Raw genomic sequence first — 20,518 nt, 5'->3', positions numbered from 1 at the left:
GGCTTTGTTCCATGGAATTAACATGGCATGTCCCTGGGCCATGGGACCCAGGCCACCTTCAGGAATGTTGCTGGTAACCAATAGCCAAAGCAAAGGAGAGCTTTGTAGGATCTTGCGCTGCCAATGAAATACTCAGCTCAGAGAAATGCATGTTGTTTCCAGTCACAATTCAATGACTAGAACAGGTCATATGGCCCCACCAAATATCAAATGCCATGAAATTCAATCCTACTATATGCTCAGGAGGTGACAAGTCAGAACTATTTGGTGGGCAGCATTAATGACTACATCATGTAATTTTTTTTCACAAAATATCATATAATTTCCTTCATCATGTAATTAAAACAATAATAAGCTATTATTTTTCAGCTATCAGACTGACAACTTTGTAAAGATAATGAAACCTTGTCTCAGCTAGTGTGTAATAATAGGCACTATTCTACATCAGGAATGAGGATTCGTACATCATTTCTGGGGGCAGTTTGATAGTATACACAAACAAACACACACACACATAGTGTGCATATATATACTCTACCCTACAATTTCACTGCTAGGAATTTAACCTAAAGAGATATTCACAATTGTGAAAAGACGGGTTTATAAAAACATTCATTACAGCATGTGTATATAACAGCAGGAAATGGGAACAACCCATAAATGCAAGGGCAGAACTATGGCTAAACAGCTCCCATTACAACTGTTGGATTAAATATTACGGATCCATTAAAATTTTGCTCATGAAGAATTTGTAACTAAGTAATATCTTTACTTTATAATGTTAAATGACAAAGCAGCATATACACATTCAGTAGAACTTCTCACTGCTCTCTGCAAGTGGAGAGCAACACCTCAGAGTTCTCCCTGATCTCTCTGCCAACAATTACAGCTCCTTCAGCAAAACCTGTATATACCCTATTAGGGACCCCAATCAAGGCTGTCCTTCCGTGGGTGACTCTTATGCTATTTTAGAGCTCAACTGTTCAGCATCCACAGAAGCTATGCTTGGAGCAGGATGGTGGGTGCAGTCTGTTCACAGAGTGGCCTCCATTTCCCTGGAGGCTCATTTATGCTCAGGACTAGGAAAGAGATGGAAATCCTGACTCCATTCCCAGAGTCTTTATAGTTGAGTTTTCCTTTCCTGAAGATCCACCCCTGCTCTCCAGGGATTAGCAGGGTATCCTGATCTTCTCACTTAGATCTTTTCTTTCTTCCTTCTTCCTCACCTGCCTCCCTCCATCCCTCCTTCCCCCTCTCTCCCTTCCCTTCTTCCTTCCTTCCTTTCCTCCCTTCTTTTCCTTCCTTCTTGTTTCCTTGAAAGAAACATTTATTGAGCAGTTTTATATTGGGGGCACTGTGCCCAGGACTGGGAATACCACAATGAACAAGATACTCTCTCTGCCCCCATGGAACATTCTATTTATCCATTGGGGAAAAGAAGGGAAAGAAGCAATTGCAATATATCCCTGTGGTAGGAAGCTCTAAGATATCCCATGACCCCTGCCTCCTGGTATTCATGCCCTATGTAATCCCCTCTCCTGAGTGTTGGCTGGACTTAGCAAGTTACTTCTAACAAATAGAATATGCCAGAGCAATGGGATGTCACTTCTGAGATTAGGTAATAAAAAGGCCCTGGCTTTGATCATGGGTTTTCCCCACCACCGCCACTCCCCCCTCTCTCTCCCCTGACTCTGGGGGAAGCAAGCTGCCATGTGCTTCACCACTGTGCTACACAACCAGTGTCATTTGTCAGAAATAGAAGGTAATTGTAAGTATAATCACAAGAAAAATAAAACAACGCTGTTAAATCCTAACAAAACAAGATTGTCCCCTGAAAGCTCTAAATCTAAGATCTCCTTGTTCCCTCTCTCTGTGTCACTCTTCAGAAGAGAGGTGATAAAAACTTAGTACTAAGGACTTCCCTAGCAGTCCAGTTGTTGAGACTCTGTACTTCCAATGTGGGGGGTGTGGGTTCGATCCCTGGTCAGGGAACTAGGATCCCACATGCCATGTGGTGTGGCAAAAAAAGTATTAAAAAAAACAAAAAAACTAAGTACTAAACTGAATTTTTCTCTTTGAGGTGACATGAAGGATTAGAGGATTAAAAAAGGAATCATATGATTCTATTTTAGTTACTTCTGTTGTTCACATATGACTAAAATTCATGTCTTATTCACGAAGCACTTTTACAACACTACCCTACCCTAATCAGCTGAGACGGTAAGCCACAAATATGGGTCAGCACTCAGACAGAGAAAGCTGTGTTTTTTTTAACTGAAGTATAGTTAATTTACAATGTTGTGTTAGTTTCTGGTGTACAGCAAAGTGATTCCATTATGTATATATATAATTTTTCATATTCTTTTCCATTATAGTTTATAAGATATTGAATATATTTCCCTGTGCTATACAGTAGGACCTTGTTGTCTGGCTATTTTATTCACAGTAGCTTTGCATCTGCCAATCGCAAACCCTTAGTTTATGCCACCTCCCCCACTTTCCCCTTTGGTAACCAGAAGTTTGTTTTCTATGCCTGTGAGTCTATTTCTGTTTTATAAATAAGTTAATTTGCATCATAGTTTAGATTCTATATGTGATATCATATGATATTTGTCTTTCTCTGTCTGACTTACTTCACTTAGTTTGATAATTTCTAGGTCTATCCATGTTGCTGTAAATGTCATTACCTCATTCTTTTTTATGGCTGAATAGTATTCCATATATATATACACCACATCTTCTTTATCCACTCATCTGCCAATGGACATTTAGTTTGCTTCCATGTCTTGGCTGTTGTAAATAGTGAAAGCTGTTTTGTTTTGTTTTGTTTTTAAGCCAAACCTAAAGCTGTAGTTCTCTATCTGGGTGCACAGAACAGTATTTTCATTGTTTGTTACCAGATTTTGATCAATATATAAAATTGATTTCCTCCCTCCAGCTGATAATACACATTTTTATGTATGTGTGACAGGAGACTATGCAAAGTGAGTTGGGCAACGTCTATTCCACTCTCCATACTTGAGAAACATCACCTGTCCCTGGAAACCATAAATTGGAACACTTGTCAGATCTATAACTACTCAAAGGCTACATAGCAATAAAAGGTGAACCAGGAAATAGTAAAATAACTCTAGAAAGGTGTTTCAATTTTCCAAAACTTACTTTTTAAAAATCATCATTCATCTTTTAATGTTTTTGAGCACACTGAACAGACTTCTAGAATTCAAAAGTGCGGCTAATCCTTCCACTTTAGAGTTGAGAGGCTCAACCCTAAAGTATGAAAAAGGTCATTGCTTAGAGGTCAAAGGCAGAATCCTTCCACTAGCAACCATGTCAAATTTCAGAATTTTTACAATAAGGGTTTTGCTTTTATGGGAACAAATACTTCCGATTCATTTGTTCTGTCAAGCAATAAAATATGACTAGTGATTTGCAGAGATAAAATTCTCTCTGAAATGCTTCTTAACCTGCAACTTAATCTTTTTTTTTCTAAGATATATTATGAGAAACACTTTGAGCTTGTAAATGATTTGTTCCAAGTGACAACAGAGAATAAAATTTCCTAAAGGTACAGTGTTTTCCTTTCTCAGGTGTTGGAATCTGCCTGATATATTTCTAAATAAATGGGATCAAACAGTATAGTCAATACCCCAGAAGTGCAGAGGTGGGAGAAGAGGAGGTGCAGGGCAAGAGTTGGGGATACAGTTTTGTGCGTAAGAACAGAAGAAGGTACAGGGTTATAGAATTGTTATTATTTCTCCTCCAGTGCAGAAATGGGTCATGTTTAGGTGCCTGGAGAGAGCTTGGCAGAAAATCACTTGCTTGCTCATGCTGTTATGTTCCACAGGACTTTCTGTCCACATTACTGTCTTAGTGAATGGCCTATTTTGTAAACTAAATACCACAGTAGTTCCACATATCCAAATTAGAAGAAATATGTTGACCTGAAATATGAAAATCATTGAGATGCCAGACTTGATTTTTTTCCTTGTTTAAATTTCAAAAGAGATACTTGCCTAACATCCCCCAAATGATTTTAAATTAATGTCTAACTTGGATTAAAATCTATGAGTCCCAGACAGGGAAGAAATAAAAATAAGTCATAAGAAGAGGTTGAATAAGTATCACTTCCTCTCTGAAGGAAGATATATGACTCCCCCATCACCATTTTCTGGCCTCTAAGAAGGAGTTTTCACAGAGCAAAGTAAGTTATATTTGCTTATAAGGTCAAAACAATAATAGGGCTTCCCTGGTGGTGCAGTGGTTAAGAATCCACCTGCCAATGCAGGGGACACGGGTTCGATGCCTGGTCTGGGAAGATCCCACATGCCACGGAGCAACTAAGCCTGTGTGCCACAACTACTGAAGCCTGTGCGCCTAGAGCCCATGCTCCGCAACAAGAAAAGCCACCGCAATGAGAAGCCCGCGCACCACAATGAAGAGTAGCCCCCACCCGCCACAACTAGAGAAAGCCCACGTGCAGCAGTGAAGACCCAACACAGTCAAAAATAAAAACTAAACAAAATTTTTTTACAAAAGTTCAAATCAATAATAGTTATATTTAATTGGGACATAACTGAGGAAGCAGAACAGATTGTCATACTCTAGCAGGTCAGCCTTAGGGCTTGCAGGACCTCGCTGACTGGCTGGTGGGGAGGAGGTGGAGGCTGGACCCAAGCTCAAGATTCATAATATGGCTGTGGCTCTGACCCAAAGACACTGGGTGATGGTCCAAGTTGATGTTCAAAGAGGAGGGATAAATGCTGATATCTCAGGGGGTCCAGTTTACAGATGGAGCATGTCAGCAAAGGTCTCCATACCCAGGTGAAGCTTCACATTAACAGGGAACTAATATCATGCTTACAAATGGTTCATCTTTTTAGAGTATAACCACAGCCAGCAACTTGAGGGTCAGTGGAGTGCCTCCAGTACCACAGGAAGGGGAATGGTGCTCTAGCAGAGTAGAACTGGGCTCTATCCATCAGAGACATTGAGGCAGAAGTCTAATCACACAAAACAGACCCCCACTGTGAGATTTAGGAAAGTGTTATAACTCAGTGAACCCACCACAGGCATCACAGATACTGGGTATACAGAAAGACAACTATTTCTAGAACCTACCCACTTGCAGATGTGGGTCTCAGTGATGCCAGCTTTGAAGGTAGGAACCGACATTAGTGTTAGGAAACCAAGCAACTTTTCTATGGCAAGGAGGATCAGCAGTACCCGTTGAGAGTGTGCTCAGTGATGGCCCTGTGCTACATTTCATGGAAAGAAAGTGTAAAAGAATTGATAGAATCCCAAAAGGCCAATGAACAAGTGAAAGATACCCAACCTCAATGGTAATCACGGAAATGCAAGTTAAAACCACAACTGGTACCATTTCACACCCATCGGGTATATATAAGAATGTTACTGCAGCATTGTGAAAAAACTACAGTCACCTAAACATTCATCAATAGAATGGATATTTGATTTAGTAACAAATATGTATTGTAATTTAAATTTTATATTATATTTTGCCATGGAATGCTATAAAAATGCTATAAAGCAGTGAACATGGATGAACATGAGCTAGTAAAGAAAACTGAAGGCACATTTATGGAATGATGTATATCTAGAGTAACACAAGCTTAAGTTATAGAGTATATCTAATACCTAAATTAATGCATAAAAGCACTTTGTTCCTACTCCTAACATAACACTCTCTAGGTTATATTGGAAATTTTTATTTAGATGCCCAGTGACCCAATACGATAGTAAGTTCCTTGAAGGCAGGGACCAAGCAGAATTCCATAATAGAGTAGGTGCTCCATAATGTTAGCTGAAATCTTGCCATTTGTGACAACATGGATAGACCTTGAGGGTATTTTGCTAAGTGAAGTAAGTCAAATGGAGAAAGACAAATACCATATTATTTCACTCATATTTGGAATATTTTAAAAATTTTAATTAATGAATTAATAATAAATAAGCCAAGCCAAATAAAAACAAATACATGGATACAGAGAACAGAGTAGTAGTTACCAGAGGGGAAAGGGGGTGGGGGAGGGTAAAATGGGTAAAGGGGGTCAACTGCAGGGTGATGGATGGAAACTAAACCTTTGCTGATGAGCACGCTATAGTGTAGACAGAAGTTGAAATACAACGTTGTACGTGTAAAACTTATATAATGTTATAGACCAGTAAAAAATAATACGGTTAGTTGAATGAATTAGTAAGTGAATGAAGACTTAAAAGACACAATTGTGGGGCTTCCCTGGTGGCGCAGTGGTTGAGAGTCCGCCTGCCGATGCAGGGGACGCGGGTTCGTGCCCCGGTCCGGGAAGATCCCACGTGCCGCGGAGCGGCTGGGCCCGTGAGCCATGGCCGCTGAGCCTGCGCGTCCGGAGCCTGTGCTCCGCAACGGGAGAGGCCACAGCAGTGAGAGGCCCGCGTACCGCCAAAAAAAAAAAAAAAAAAAAAAAAAAAAAAGACACAATTGTGTCAGTTGCTTAACTGTCATTATTTGGACCAAGGTCAAAGCCATCATTGCTAACTCCTTGGCTCCTGCTCCTCCTCCTTCCAACCTGGTCTTTTTTTGGAACCCCTGACCTTCTCTCTTTACACATTTGTTGGACCAGTCAGGGAAGCGGGGAAAGAGATGATCTGTCCCCATAGCTCACTTTCTATCCACACTTCCCATCTCAACTTGGACATTTGGGGACTACCCCCAAGGAGAATCATATGTCTTGGAGGTGACTGAAGAATAGACCATTTTTTCTATGATATGTATTCATGAATATATGTGTGTTCTTACGTGTATGTGCATAAAAGACTGGCAAAGGCTGAACGTTGAGCTTTCCCTCTACCATATTACCACGAATTTTAAGGACACTCCAGAGACTCACACTCAGAAAAGTAAATAAAACACAGTGGCTGCTCTCAGAGCACCTTGACGGGCCTTTACTATAAGAGGCAAGTCAGGGATATACCTAGAATAACTCCAAAGAGTAGCATGTGCCAGGAGGGACTGAGGCCTTTAAAAATTCTAAAAAAGGCAATACCTAAAAGAATATTCAACCTGTATTTGAAGCAGGAGAAACAAAAAAAGGGAGAAACCCACTGCCAAGGGAACATGATGCAATGTTAACAGATGGCACAGAGAACATGGAAAAATCTCATTTTCATTTTGCTTTGATTTTCAGAAACAGCCTTTCCCAAAGTGGGTGCCACAAAATGCTTGTTCTTTAATGGGTTTTGCAAAAAGAAGGGTTGCATGACCAAATACATTTGGGAAACATTAGGAAAATACACAGATTTCTTTACTGCAGGACTTTTCAGATGCTTTAAGATGCTACAATGTTCTTTGAAACCCTAAAAGAGGGGTAGCGTCTTCACTGCTATTCAGACATAGGTAATAATTGACACTTTTTATCTGGAAGCACCTCATGGGACTAGTGTTTGGTGGAACATGCTTGGAAAACAAGGAGAATGGTCTCTAACAAAAACATGTGGAATAAAGAGTGCAAAGACAAAGGAAACTACAGTTCTGTCTTTGAGGAAATTTGAGAGAGAGGAAAAGATTACTTAACTAGTTTCAAGGATTTCAAATCTTTCAGCCCAGAAAGTACATTCCACCTACTAAAATCTGTTTTGAGAAGTAAAAGAAAATGTTAAGGTTTCCATCAGATTGGAAATAAGCGAGTAATATATCCAAAGAAATGTTTTTAAAACTTGAGACCAAAATGCGATCCCCATTTAGAGCTAAAACAGATTTTCATTCCACTATGATTCTTCTATTGCAAGTGACAGAAATGAATGCTGACTATTTTAAGGAAAAAGTGAATGCACTGGCGGGACTTTTACTGGGAGGAAAGATGAGAAACTAGACACTCAGGCTTAAAACCAGGGCAGGAACCAGGGAAGCCATGGGCAATGGAGCCTCAGTTGCAGTGGCTGAACTGAGTTCCTTCAAGCATTTTTCTTCTCTATCAGTAACTCTACCAAAGACTCTAAGTCCCAGAAGAAGGAGTCAGGGTGGAACAGCTTTTTTCTCATGCCAGTCTCTTGGCCAAGGGAGAGCCGGGCATCAAGAATGCACACAATGGGGAGATATATTACCTAAAATTGAGAGGAGGGGTGGTAGAAAGGGAAAATAAATGGTGAGTGCCTGAAAATCAACACATTCCCATTATGTGTTTCCTAAGAACCGGCTATATCAAATTAATCTAATTGCCTGAGGTTGGTAAAACTCCAAAATGGCATAGAAGAACGCTATTCATTATGTTTAATTCATCCATTTATTTGTAAATCTTCAATACCCAGCACATAAACACAAGGCACCACGGTATACAAATCACTTTAGCCCCCCCGCTTAAAGCCTTCAGTGGTTTACAACTTAGGATAAAACACAAAATTCCAAGGCCCCACAGTGTCTGGACCCCTGACTCTCTCCCATCCCTCTCCCCTTGCCACCTCCGTTCCAGCCACAGTGCCCCAGGCTTCCCACACACTGCTGTGTCTGCTGGACATGCTTTTTTCAGTGAAGCCTGAATAAGCTGAATAACTCCTAGTTATAGTGGGCCTCCAGTTAAATGTTGGTTCCTCAGAGAAGTCTTGCTAAGCGCTCAGTTCCATTCTGTCTCTCCTTTAGTTCTGGCCCCTGTCTCCCTGGTTTCTTCCTTCATGACACAATTGACAATCTCCTATTTTGCTTGTTGATTTATGTAATGACTCTCTTCCTCAGTAGATGACACACCTCCAAAATCCAAGGACTGCATCTGTTTTGTTCAATTCTAAATGAAACATGTAACACAGACCTTGACCAGTGTTGGCACACAAGAAATACTGTTTAGTGGAGATTCAGAAATGAATATGAACTCTATTTATATGGAGTCTGTATTCTAGTGACAAGAAATTATAATGATCACTGTGGTGAGCTCAATACTAGAGGCTTGTAGAGGGTACCAAAGGAACACCCTGAAGGAGAGGTTTACTTTGGCCATGAGATGATTTCACAAAGTCTCCCTGGTGTCCTTGTAGATTTCTCCAAGAGGATGCATGAGGGTAGATGACAACACCAGGTGGCAAATGCACAGAGGGAGGGAGAAGAAGGAGGGAAGTTTGAGGGTGCACCTTTAGGTGAGTGTCACAGGATCTGGGCTTTGACCCTCTCTGCAGCATTTGTATCCAAGATTCACATGAAAACAGAATAATTATGAAATCTGCACATGACACAGAATTGGGAAGAATGACTGATGTGCTGTCTTATCCTGATATTCTGTTTCATCAGGTTGGCTTTAAACTTTCATTCTACGTTGCATTCCTTAATGGAACAGTTGCTTCCTATTAATTGGTAGTGTCTTTGTGTTTAAATATATTTGTAATTTAATTCAAATGACTTGGAAAATGGGGTTTCTAAAAGAACAAGTCAATGACTTGATATTCTGGAATGTTAAATATGTTACAAAGTTAATTCATGATGGCCACAGTTAAAAACAAAAACATAAAACCCAAACGTTTAACATTCCTTTTTCAAACGCATGCGCTGTTAGCCTTTCAATCATTACCATGACATGATTTTTATTAAACTCTTACTTTTCTTTCAGTTGCACAATTAGGCCTAAATTCAACGTTTTAACCACACCATGAAAAGGCCATTAGCCAATTTATACTTACTCAGTTGTTAAAATGAGGTAATGAAAACCAATTTCCTGGGCTGGTCTACCCTCCTTCTCTCCCTCCCTCTTCCTTCCTCCCTCTTTCACTTCATCCCCCCCATCTCCCTTCCTTCCTCCTTCTACGAGCATTTATTAAGATCCTAATGTGAGCCTGGAGCCCTGCTAGGAGCACACATTTTGAATATATAATACTTGGATTCAGGCATATTTAACCAGCTACATACAGAGTAAGTTTAACAGGATTAGATTAGCCCATTACAGTACATCTCCAGAAGCATCTCATACATTTTTAAACTTATTTCAGCCCAATTTGAGGTAATAGAGTTGTCCTCCCCCTATACCCCACACATTCACATATCCATCCATAGATACTGATTCACCACCATGCTGTTCTTGGTTAGTTTATTGTTTACTCCAACTTTGGCAGAGAGCAAAATAAAAATGTACTCAGCTGACTCTTCAGTGAGTAAGTAAGCCTTCTTTTCATTTCCTAATTCAAGTTCTAGTTAAGGCTGGAATAAGCAGCTCTCCACCCAGCAATTGTGGTTAAACCCATTTATTTTAAAAAAACACACGGATCTTAACACATCAAATAAAATGGTTATAGGTTGTATCTAATATAACATGGGAATCAAACAAGCACACAGTTCTACGTATGACATAGACTGGGTGAATTTAATTTAGCTGATATATCACTGTGGACCCGCTTCATTGTCCTCTGCTGTTTTGGGAAATGTCTCCCTTTTCTTGCTTTGTTGTTGTTGGTATTTCGTAGACCACCCAGGTCTTCTTGAGTAAAAGGACAGAAGACAAGAATGTGTTTGCCTTGTGCATGGTGTTCCCCAACATGACAGTGATACATGAAAAAATGTCCCGGAGAGTGTTGAGTTTCTCCAAATCATTCATTTTAAAATAAACTAGGAGGGATTCAGTTTGTTGTAAAGGAAAAACTAACACACTATTGTAAAACAATTATACTCCAATAAAGATGTTAAATAAATAAATAAATAAATAAATAAATAAACAAAATAAAATAAACTAGGAGGGAAGAAAATCCAAAGGGGGGGGGGGCGGTGGTATATGTATACGTATAGCTGATTCACTTTGCTGTACAGCAGAAACTAACACAACATTGTAAAGCAACTATACGCCAATAAAAATTTTAAAAATAAAAAAATAAAATAGGAAAGTCCATACATTTAGCAGAATTTCTTTACAAAGTTAAATCAAGGATAAATCTTAGTAGACTTGTATGGATGTAGATTGGGATTTTCCTGTTGATAAGAGTAAGATACAACCTCAGAGGTGTAAACAATAGGTAAGAAGCAGCCCCTTATTTTAAAGAAGGGCCCTCAACACATGTGCCCAGGTCTCACTATGAAATGGACATTCTGTGGGCTTCCCTGGTGGCGCAGTGGTTGAGAATCCGCCTGCCGATGCAGGGGACACGGGTTCGTGCCCTGGTCCGGGAAGATCCCACATGCCGCGGAGCAACTAAGCCCGTGAGCCATGGCCGCTAGGCCTGCGCGTCCGGAGCCTGTGCTCCGCAACGGGAGAGGCCACAACAGTGAGAGGCCCGCATACCGGAAAAAAAAAAGAAATGGACATTCTGTTCCAGCAACCATCACTCCCACAGCCTTTAGCAGAGAAAGATGGGCAGATGCATCTTTAGGGGGACTTCCCAAGAGGAGTGAGCATGGTGGCATTTCTTCCCTGGTCTGAATGGGCCATTGCTCTTCCCACTGGAACCAAGTGAAGAGAGGCAGCGAGAGAGCCCTTCAGCACTCTGGAGTGCCAGCCAGAAAGGGGTGTGGGGCTTTCAATCCCTTGCCAGATGCTTGCCTGGCTGGAGGAATGTGTACATTTACCCTGTGCTATTATTACAGGAGTGCAAGATGAGCAAGTTTTTGGAAGAATCTGACAAGGGCTCTTTGGAGTTTGAGGGATATAGAGAAATCTGCACACTGAAGTCTGGCTGGAGCTGCCCCTAGTGGCTGGGTGAGGATGAAGCGTTGCCAGTTACACATCCACCGTTTGGCTGGGCAAGAATAAACAATGTTTCCCAGGGACTGGAGGGTCCCAGTGGAGACTGTCTACCCAATGGAGTGAAAGGAAAGGCCATGCTTGACAGCTGTAATAGGTGAGTGGGGGAGGAGGGAGATTTGAAATGGATGAGAAATTAAAGTTTAATTTACACTTGACTGGAATTTTCCGTAGCTGAAAGTGAGACTCTTCTCACATCTGAGAGTGGCACCAAAGGTCAAGGATCTGCCTGAAATGTCACCGGGGACAGAGAAGGGAGATCTGCTTGTTTGAAGGCAGTGGTAGGAGAAGACAAAGCAGTTTACTGATTATAATCACTGATTTAGCACATTTAATAAATCAGTTCCACAATTTATTTAAAAAGTCAGCTATTATACCACCTATGGAGTGTTCTTGCCAAAATTTTTTTAAAAAGTTTTTTTGAGCCTAATTTAATCAGATCTCTCGAACTAACAGCTTCCAGGACAGACAGGAGATGGAAGAACCTGTTAATGACACGAGGAGGGTACCTTAGCCAAATCCAGAAGGTTAGATATTCCACAGGACAAAAGCCCCCTTTTTCTTCAACAAACACATGGCATAGAGGAAGAAAGAGAAGGGAAACTGTCATAAGTTAAAAGAAACTTGAGAATATCTGACATATGTCAGATATTGAATTTTTATTTGACCTGTAAAAAGATATTTCTGAGACAATCAGGAAATATTGAACTTGGATTGGATATTAAATATATTAAGGAATTGTTATTAATTGGGGGGCATGAAATGTTATGATGTTATTTTTTTCTTTTAGGTTCTTATGCACTAGAGAAATATACTGAGGTATTTATAGGTGAAGGTTTGTTTTAAAATACTCCAGGATAAAATAATAAAAAATAAACGTAAATTATCAAAAAAACAAACAACCCAATACAAAAATGGGCAGAAGAGCCAAATAGACATTTCTCCAAAGAAGACATACAGATGGCCAAAAAGCACATGAAAAAATGCTCAACATCATTAATTCTTAGAGAAATGCAAATCAAAACTACAATGAGGTATCACCTCACACCAGTCAGAATGGCCATCACCACAAAATCTGCAAGCAACTAATGCTGGAGAGGGTGTAGAGAAAAGGGAACCCTCCTACACTGTTGGTGGGAATGTAAATTGGTACAGCCACTATGAAGAACAGAATGGAGGCTCCTTAGAAAACTAAAAATAGATCTATCATATCTTCCTCCTAGGCATATACTCAGATAAAACCATAACTAGAAAAGATACATGTACCCCAATGTTCATTGTAGCACTATTTACAATAACCAGGACAGGGAACCAACCAAAATGTCCACTGACAGAGGAATGGATAAAGAAGATGTGATACGTATATACAATGCAACATTACCCAGCCATAAAAAAGAACGAAATAATGCCATTGCAGCAACATGGATGGACCTAGGGATTGTCATACTGAGTGAAGTAAATCAGACAGAGAAAGACAAATATCATATGATATCTCTTATATGTGGAATCTAAAAAAAAGGTACAAATGAACTTATTTACAAAACAGAAGTAGAGTCACAGATGTAGAAAAGAAATCTATGGTTACCGGAGGTAAGGGAGGGTGGGATAAATTGGGAGATTGGGATTGACATATACACACTACTATACATAAAATAGATAACTAATAAGGACCTACTGTATAGCACAGGGAACTCTACTCAATACTCTGTAATGGCCTATATGGGAAAAGAATCTTTAAAAAGAGTGGATATATGTATATGTATAACTGATTCACTTTGCTATATACCTGACACTAACACAACATTGTAAATCAACTACACTCCAATAAAAATTTAAAAATAAAAAATAAAACAAACATAAATTTCTAAAAAAGAAAAATAAATTAAATAAAATATACTCCAGGATAAAAGAAAATAAAGTGTGAATTTGGAGAGAGGACTGATGAAAAAAGGATGGTGGAATGGGAATAATTGTTGCATTTAGGTGATGGGTACCTGAGGCTTTATTATACCATTCTTTTTATTTTTGTAAGTGTGAAATTTTCTCATAAGATACAGCCTCAGATAAAAAAATAATGTTAAAAAATAGAAGTTAATGGGCTTCCCTGGTGGCGCAGTGGTTGAGAATCCGCCTGCCGATGCAGGAGACACGGGTTCGTGCCCTGGTCCGGGAAGATCCCACATGCCGCGGAGCAACTAAGCCCATGAGCCATGGCCACCGCTAGGCCTGTGCGTCCGGAGCCTGTGCTCCACAACGGGAGAGGCCACAAACAGTGAGAGGCCCGCATACCGCAAAAAAAAAAAAAAAAAAAAAAAAAAAAAAAAAAAAAAAAAAAAAAATAGAAGTTAAGTTAAAAGGCTGTTCAGATAGCAAATATCTTTTTTATTTTTTAAGGTCTGGAGGTGGTATGGTATAATGGTTAACAGCTCAAGTGCTGAAATTAAACTTAGTTTTGAATGTTGACTACAACCATTATCAGTTATGTGAGCTTCAGAAAAGCACTTAACTTTATAAGCCCCATTTTCCCCATCTGCAAGATGAGAATAATAATAATGCCTATTATTGTTGCTACAAGGGTTTAATGTGATAATACGTGTAAAATATTAACAAAGCACAGAGTTGTTGCAACTATTAATCAGTAATCTCTGCAAGTAGGCACAAAGTAAGTGCAACTATTAGCTTAGTCAAATTTAATTTTCACTTCTCTCTCTGTTTCCATTTTAAGCCACTATTTTTGATGCTATTATTGTCTTGTTACCTTAAGTCTCAAAACTGTAATGCAGAAGTGAAAATTTGCTTAGACAGAGATCCTCAGGGGTGGAGAACTGATTTTTTATCTCCTCACCTTGGAATGCATCCACACTTGAGCTTTGATCAGTTAAAGTTCTATAGTTGCTGGTTGCACAAACCAATTCTAAACAACTTAAGGGGGAAAAAAAAGGATATCTTACAGAATCCAAGGAAAATTTGAGTCTGTGAAGGCAGACTCAGGGCAAGCTCAAGAACCAGAAAACTCTAGAGATCTAAGTAGCATGAAGCCATATGTTTAGTTTCTTCAGGTTACCACAATCAAGATGAATGAACTTCAACTATTTGAAGTTTCTATGTCACTTTGCTTAAGATTTCAGTTTCAGAGAGTGTCTGAGTGGCTCAGTGTGGGTCACATGCCCATTCCTTGGTTGGAATGGGGAGAGGAATTGGGTACCTCTAATGACAGTCCTACCAAGACTATATCCAAAGATTGTTATCTCTAACAATAGTGCCTATCTAGGGAACTAAGTTGTTCCCTAACGTTCATTCTTCCTTTCTTCCACCTTAATAGGGTTTTAGCTGGCCAAATACCTGCCCAGAAAAAGGCTACATTTCCAAGCCTCCCTAGAAGTTCTATGTAGCCATGTGACTAAGTTATGGTCATGGGCTATAAGCAGAAGTAATATGTGACACATCCGGGTTCTGCCCTTAATAGAATTGGTTGCATGCTCCTCAAGTCTCCTTAACCCCTTCCCCTGGCTGAGAGAAGGCTAGAACCTTGGACCAACAATAGACGTAAGACTGTGCAATTTAGCAAATAAAAATATAGGACGTTCAACTACATTCGAATTTCAGATACACAAGGAATAGTTAAAAAAAAAAAAGTATTTTCCATGCAATATTTGAACATAGAGAGACTCGATGTATACAGTTAAGTGAGAATAGAGCAAGGGACTGAATAGTATGTATTCATTGGTTATTGATCTATATGCTAGTGTATGTTTAGAAAAAAATCTAGTTTATGTTTGAATATGACCATTTTGTCTGTGATAAGAACAGTGATTTGGAGAGGAAGGAGAGGAAGGCAAGAGACAATGGTGGCCCAGACCAGGTGGCAGCATTAAGAATGGAAAAGAGTAGACAATTGATCTTACATACTGAGTATCAATACATGTGTTATGAAGATATACTAAATTGTTATCAGTGGTTTTCACAGGGTGGGCAGAGTGTAAAAATATGTGGGACTTTCACATTCTAAATCATATATTTCTACAATGTTTAAAAAGGAAAGACTGATATTTTTTTACTTCCTAGAAATAAGAAAAATTCTGTATATTTAAATGTACCGTGATAAAAAAGAGTGGATACATGTATATGCATAACTGATTCACTTTGCTATACAGCAGAAAGTAACACAACATAGTAAGTCAACTACACTCCAATAAAAAATTTAAAAAATAAAATAAAAGCACCATGAGAAGCAATGAATGAAAACTTGGGAAACTTATTTTCAAAATACATGCTGCACAAAGGGTTGATATAGTCCTAATATATAAAGTGCTCTTACAAATTCAAAAGACAGAGGTTAACATACCAGTAGAAAATGGGCAGAAGACATGAAGAGGAAAGTGACAAAAGAAACACCTATTTCCAATAAACTGAAAACATTCTACCTACTAAATTGGAAGAGAAATACATATGACAACTAGATAGTATTTTCCTCCTAAATTGGCAGTTTTTTAAAAGGAACAATCCTAATATTGTCTGTGCAAGTTCCGTGAGTAAGGCTGTTATCAGAGAGTGGGATTTGGGAGTTTAGTTCATGGTCAATGAAGCAGCTTTCAGTGATGATAAATTCAGACGTGGTCTTTGATTCACATTGTGAATGGGAAGGCTGCGGGCAAGGAATTATGAGATCATGGTGTCAAGTGGGTTATCAATATTGTTCAACACAAATAACAACATTAACCATTTGTTACTGGGTATTTAAAATGTACCGGGCAAATGCTAAATGCTCACAAAATACTACTGAAGGAGGTGCCACTGTTCGCCACATTATACCAGGAAAAAAACTAAGTCTTAGAAAGGTTAAGTAACTTAGCTAGCCTTTCTACATTTACGTGGGTGGCATATCTGAGATTTAAATGACTCAGAAACACCTCATTCTTATAACCACTGTGCTGTATACTTCATTCAGGCATGCAATATGCATTAATTAATTAAACATCAAGTATTAGGCACTAAACCAGGAACTGTGGATATAATAGTGAACGAAGTCTTTATCTTTGTGTAGCTGATAAGCCAGAGGGAAATAGAGATAAGTAAGTAGGCAATTATAATACAGAGCCATGTGTTGTCTACAAGAGACACACCTGAAACAAGCAGGGTACTGCTTTGTTTGAAGCCAGTATTTAGCAATCGGACACCAGGAGACTCCTAACTAGAAACATTGTTCTGGAATCTCATCTGTGAATGGTATCAGCCTTGGTCATCATGTCCTAGTGTTGTCTGGTTTGCAAGTATAGTTCTGTGCTTTAGGAGGTGTCAACGATCTCTGCCAGTCCTGGAGGGTCTCCTGGGGAGGCAGGGGGTCAGCTGTGGCTCACTATGGGGGCAAGGACACTGGTGGCAGAGGCCCCAGGGAATATCCCTTGGCGTGACCTCCCCCAGAGGTCACCATTTTGGCAACAAGACGGCAAATATGTTTTAAAAGTAAGTGTGTTCCATGTACTATTTGAGACATACTTATATTAAAAATAATTCATTGTTTATCTGCAATTCAGATTTAACTGGGCAGCCTGTACTTTATCTGGCAGTCTCAGGTGGCAGCATTGAGTCAACAGAAATCAGTAAATTCTGCAAATCAGACTCTACCTTGCCTTCCCAGAGAGCTGGTTGTTAAGCATTTACCAGCACACCACTGCCTAAACCATTAATAAAAGACACAGACTAAAATTCAAAGGATGTAAAACTCGTATGCTAAACAAATACTAACCAAAATAAAGGTGGTATGACTATATTCATATTAGACTTTAAAATAGACTTTAAAACAAAAAAAATTACTGTAATAAGGTAAAAACATTGATAGAAGATTCACTTCATCACAATTTAATAATTCTAAAGTTGTATAGGCCGCATAGAACAGCTTTAAAATACATAAAGTAAAAGTTGCCAGAATTATAAGAAAAATCAACAAATCCCCCAGCAGAGTGGGAGATTTTGGTATATCATATAAATAATTAATTGACCAATCATAAAATATATTAGTAGGAATACAGATGATTTGAAAAATGCAACAAACTTCGTGTAGTGGATACATATAGACCCCTAGACCTGACAACTAGATTACATACATTCCTGTCAGGTGCCCCTAAAGCATTTATATGAAAACTGTTCAGGTATATGGCCAAAAGCAAGTTTGAATAAGTTTTTAAAAGAACTGGTATATAGGGTTTCCCTGGTGGCGCGGTGGTTGAGGGTCTGCCTGACGAGGCAGGGGGACACGGGTTCGTGCCCCGGTCCGGGAAGATCCCACATGCCGCGGAATGGCTGGCCCCGTGAGCCATGGCCGCTGAGCCTGCGTGTCCGGAGCCTGTGCTCCGCAACGGCAGAGGCCACAGCAGAGAGATGCCCGCGTACCGGAAAAAAATGAAAAATAAACAACTAGCATACACAGACTGTATTCTTTAAACACAATGCAATTGAATTAGAAATGCATTTTTTTTTTTTTTTTTTTTTTTGCAGTACGCGGGCCTCTCACCATTGCGGAGCACAGGCTCCGGACGCGCAGGCCCAGCGGCCATGGCTCACAGGGCCCAGCCGCTCTGCGTGGCATGTGGGATCTTCCCGGACCGGGGCACGAACCCGCGTCCCCTGCATCGGCAGGCGGACTCCCAACCACCGCGCCACCAGGGAAGCCCTAGAAATGCATTTTTAAAGATTTTTTTAAACAGTGTATGTCTGAAAATTTTAAAACATACTTCTTGGAGAGGAAAATTCATGTTCTCAATGCTTATATTAGAAAGAAAAGTATACCTGAAAGTAAATAAGCTAAGCTTCAAATCTAAGCGATTACAAGAGAAAACAAAAGAATAAAACCAAAGATAGTGGCAAAAAGGGCAAAATAATGATAAACAGAAATTAAAAGGACAGAACACACAAATGAACAAATTTAGGAAAAATTGTAAAAAATTGAATCAGTATTTTAAAGTCTTCTCACGCATGCAAAGAAAACCCACCAGGCCCAGATAATTTTATAGGTGAGTTTTAACACACTTTCAAGGAATATAAGATGGGGGTAGGGGAGAAGAAACACACTTGGACTCATTTTCAGAAGTTGGGTATGTAAAATCAATAAACGGAAACCTCAAAGAAGTAGAGTCAGGAGACCAGAAGGGGGAGCTCTAACACCCTGCCAAGATAGTAAAGCCCAAGGCGAGGAAGAAAAACTGCTTTCCTGGCAAGGACTCAGCCAATGAAAAGCCATGGAGTCTCTGTTTACTACAACTCTCCCAACTTCCTTTTCCTCTCTTTAAAAGCATTCTCCTCCCCTTGCTGTGCCAGGACTTGTACCTGTCTTGCCATGGTGGCAGACCCCAAATTGCAATTCTCTGCTGATCAGGAACAAACCCATCTTTGCTGGAGAAATATCCAGCAATCTACTTATTTCAGGTCAACAGGTATAATGGTGATATTAAAACCAAACAATTTCAGTGTAAGAAATGCAAGTTATAGATTCTGTCAGTTTTGAACATAGATATCAGCATCCTAAAACAAATATTGGCAAACTGAAATCCATAAGACATAGAAAAAGACCATACAGGCTTGCCAAGTTGAGTTGATTTTAAGGATGCAGAATTGGTTTAACATTAGGAAATCACTTAGTGTGATTCACTACATCAAGAGATTAATGGCAATATGATCATCTCAATAGATTAAAAATTCAATAAGGTTCAGCAGCAATTTGTGGTTTAAAAAGCAACCTTAACCTGGTAATTTTTTTAAAAGGCCTAGAGCAAACATTTTAATGAAGTATTAAGTCATACTTTTAAAACCAAGAACAATACCAGGATGCTTCTTATCACTGTTTCTATATGACATTGCAATGAAAGTCTTATCCAAAGCAATCCACAAGATAAAGAAATAATGACTGGAAATACATTTTAAAAACTGTCATTATTCACAAAGAATATAATAGCCTACAAAGAAAACACAAATGTATATCTTGAGTTACTTCTGGAAGTAGAGTATAACAGGATCGATCATAAGATTTAAGTTCAAAATATAAAAGGTTAATTATATTTTGATACAGCATCTACAGTTAGAAAATGCAACAAAAATATATCTAGAAATAATTTTAATAAAAATATGTAAGACCCTTTTGTAATAAAGTGTAAGACTTTACTGAATGGTATTAAAGATCTAAATAAATGGAGAGACAAAACATATTTATGAATTAGAGGACTCTATAATTGAATATTTAATTCTTCCAAAATTGATGAAATTGTTTCTAATCAATTTCAATTAAAATCTCAACAGAATTTTTTATGTGGAATTTGTCAAAGTGTTTCTAAAATTCAAATGAAAAGCAAAGGGCCAAGACTAGCAAAATTAGACTAAAAAAGAACAAGCTGATATCAAGACATATCACAAAGCTACAATAAGATAAGATATGAAACTGGCAAGAGATAGACAGATCAATAAAATAGAACAGAAAACCACCCACCCAAATTACATATATGTTTATTGAAAAACCTGATATCTGACAGAGCTGGAAATGGATATCAGTGGGAGAAAGCAGATACAACTGGTTATCCACGTGGAAAAATAAAAGGATGTTTAGTTTACATCATTTATAGAATCAATTTCAGATAGACTAAAGAATTAAATGTGAACGACAAAATATTTATAAAGCTGTATAATATTTTTATGACATCAGCATATTAAAGGATTTCTCAAACAACACATAAAGGGAAATATTGATACATTTAAATTCATTAAGATTAAGAAGTCCATTTATTAACAAATAAAACAAAGACAGCGAAAGGACAAGCCACATCTGG

This window comes from Kogia breviceps, chromosome 12 (genome assembly GCF_026419965.1).
Source record: "Kogia breviceps isolate mKogBre1 chromosome 12, mKogBre1 haplotype 1, whole genome shotgun sequence".
NCBI classification, from domain to species: Eukaryota; Metazoa; Chordata; class Mammalia; order Artiodactyla; family Physeteridae; genus Kogia; species Kogia breviceps.
Note: the sequence above shows the minus strand (reverse complement) of the source record.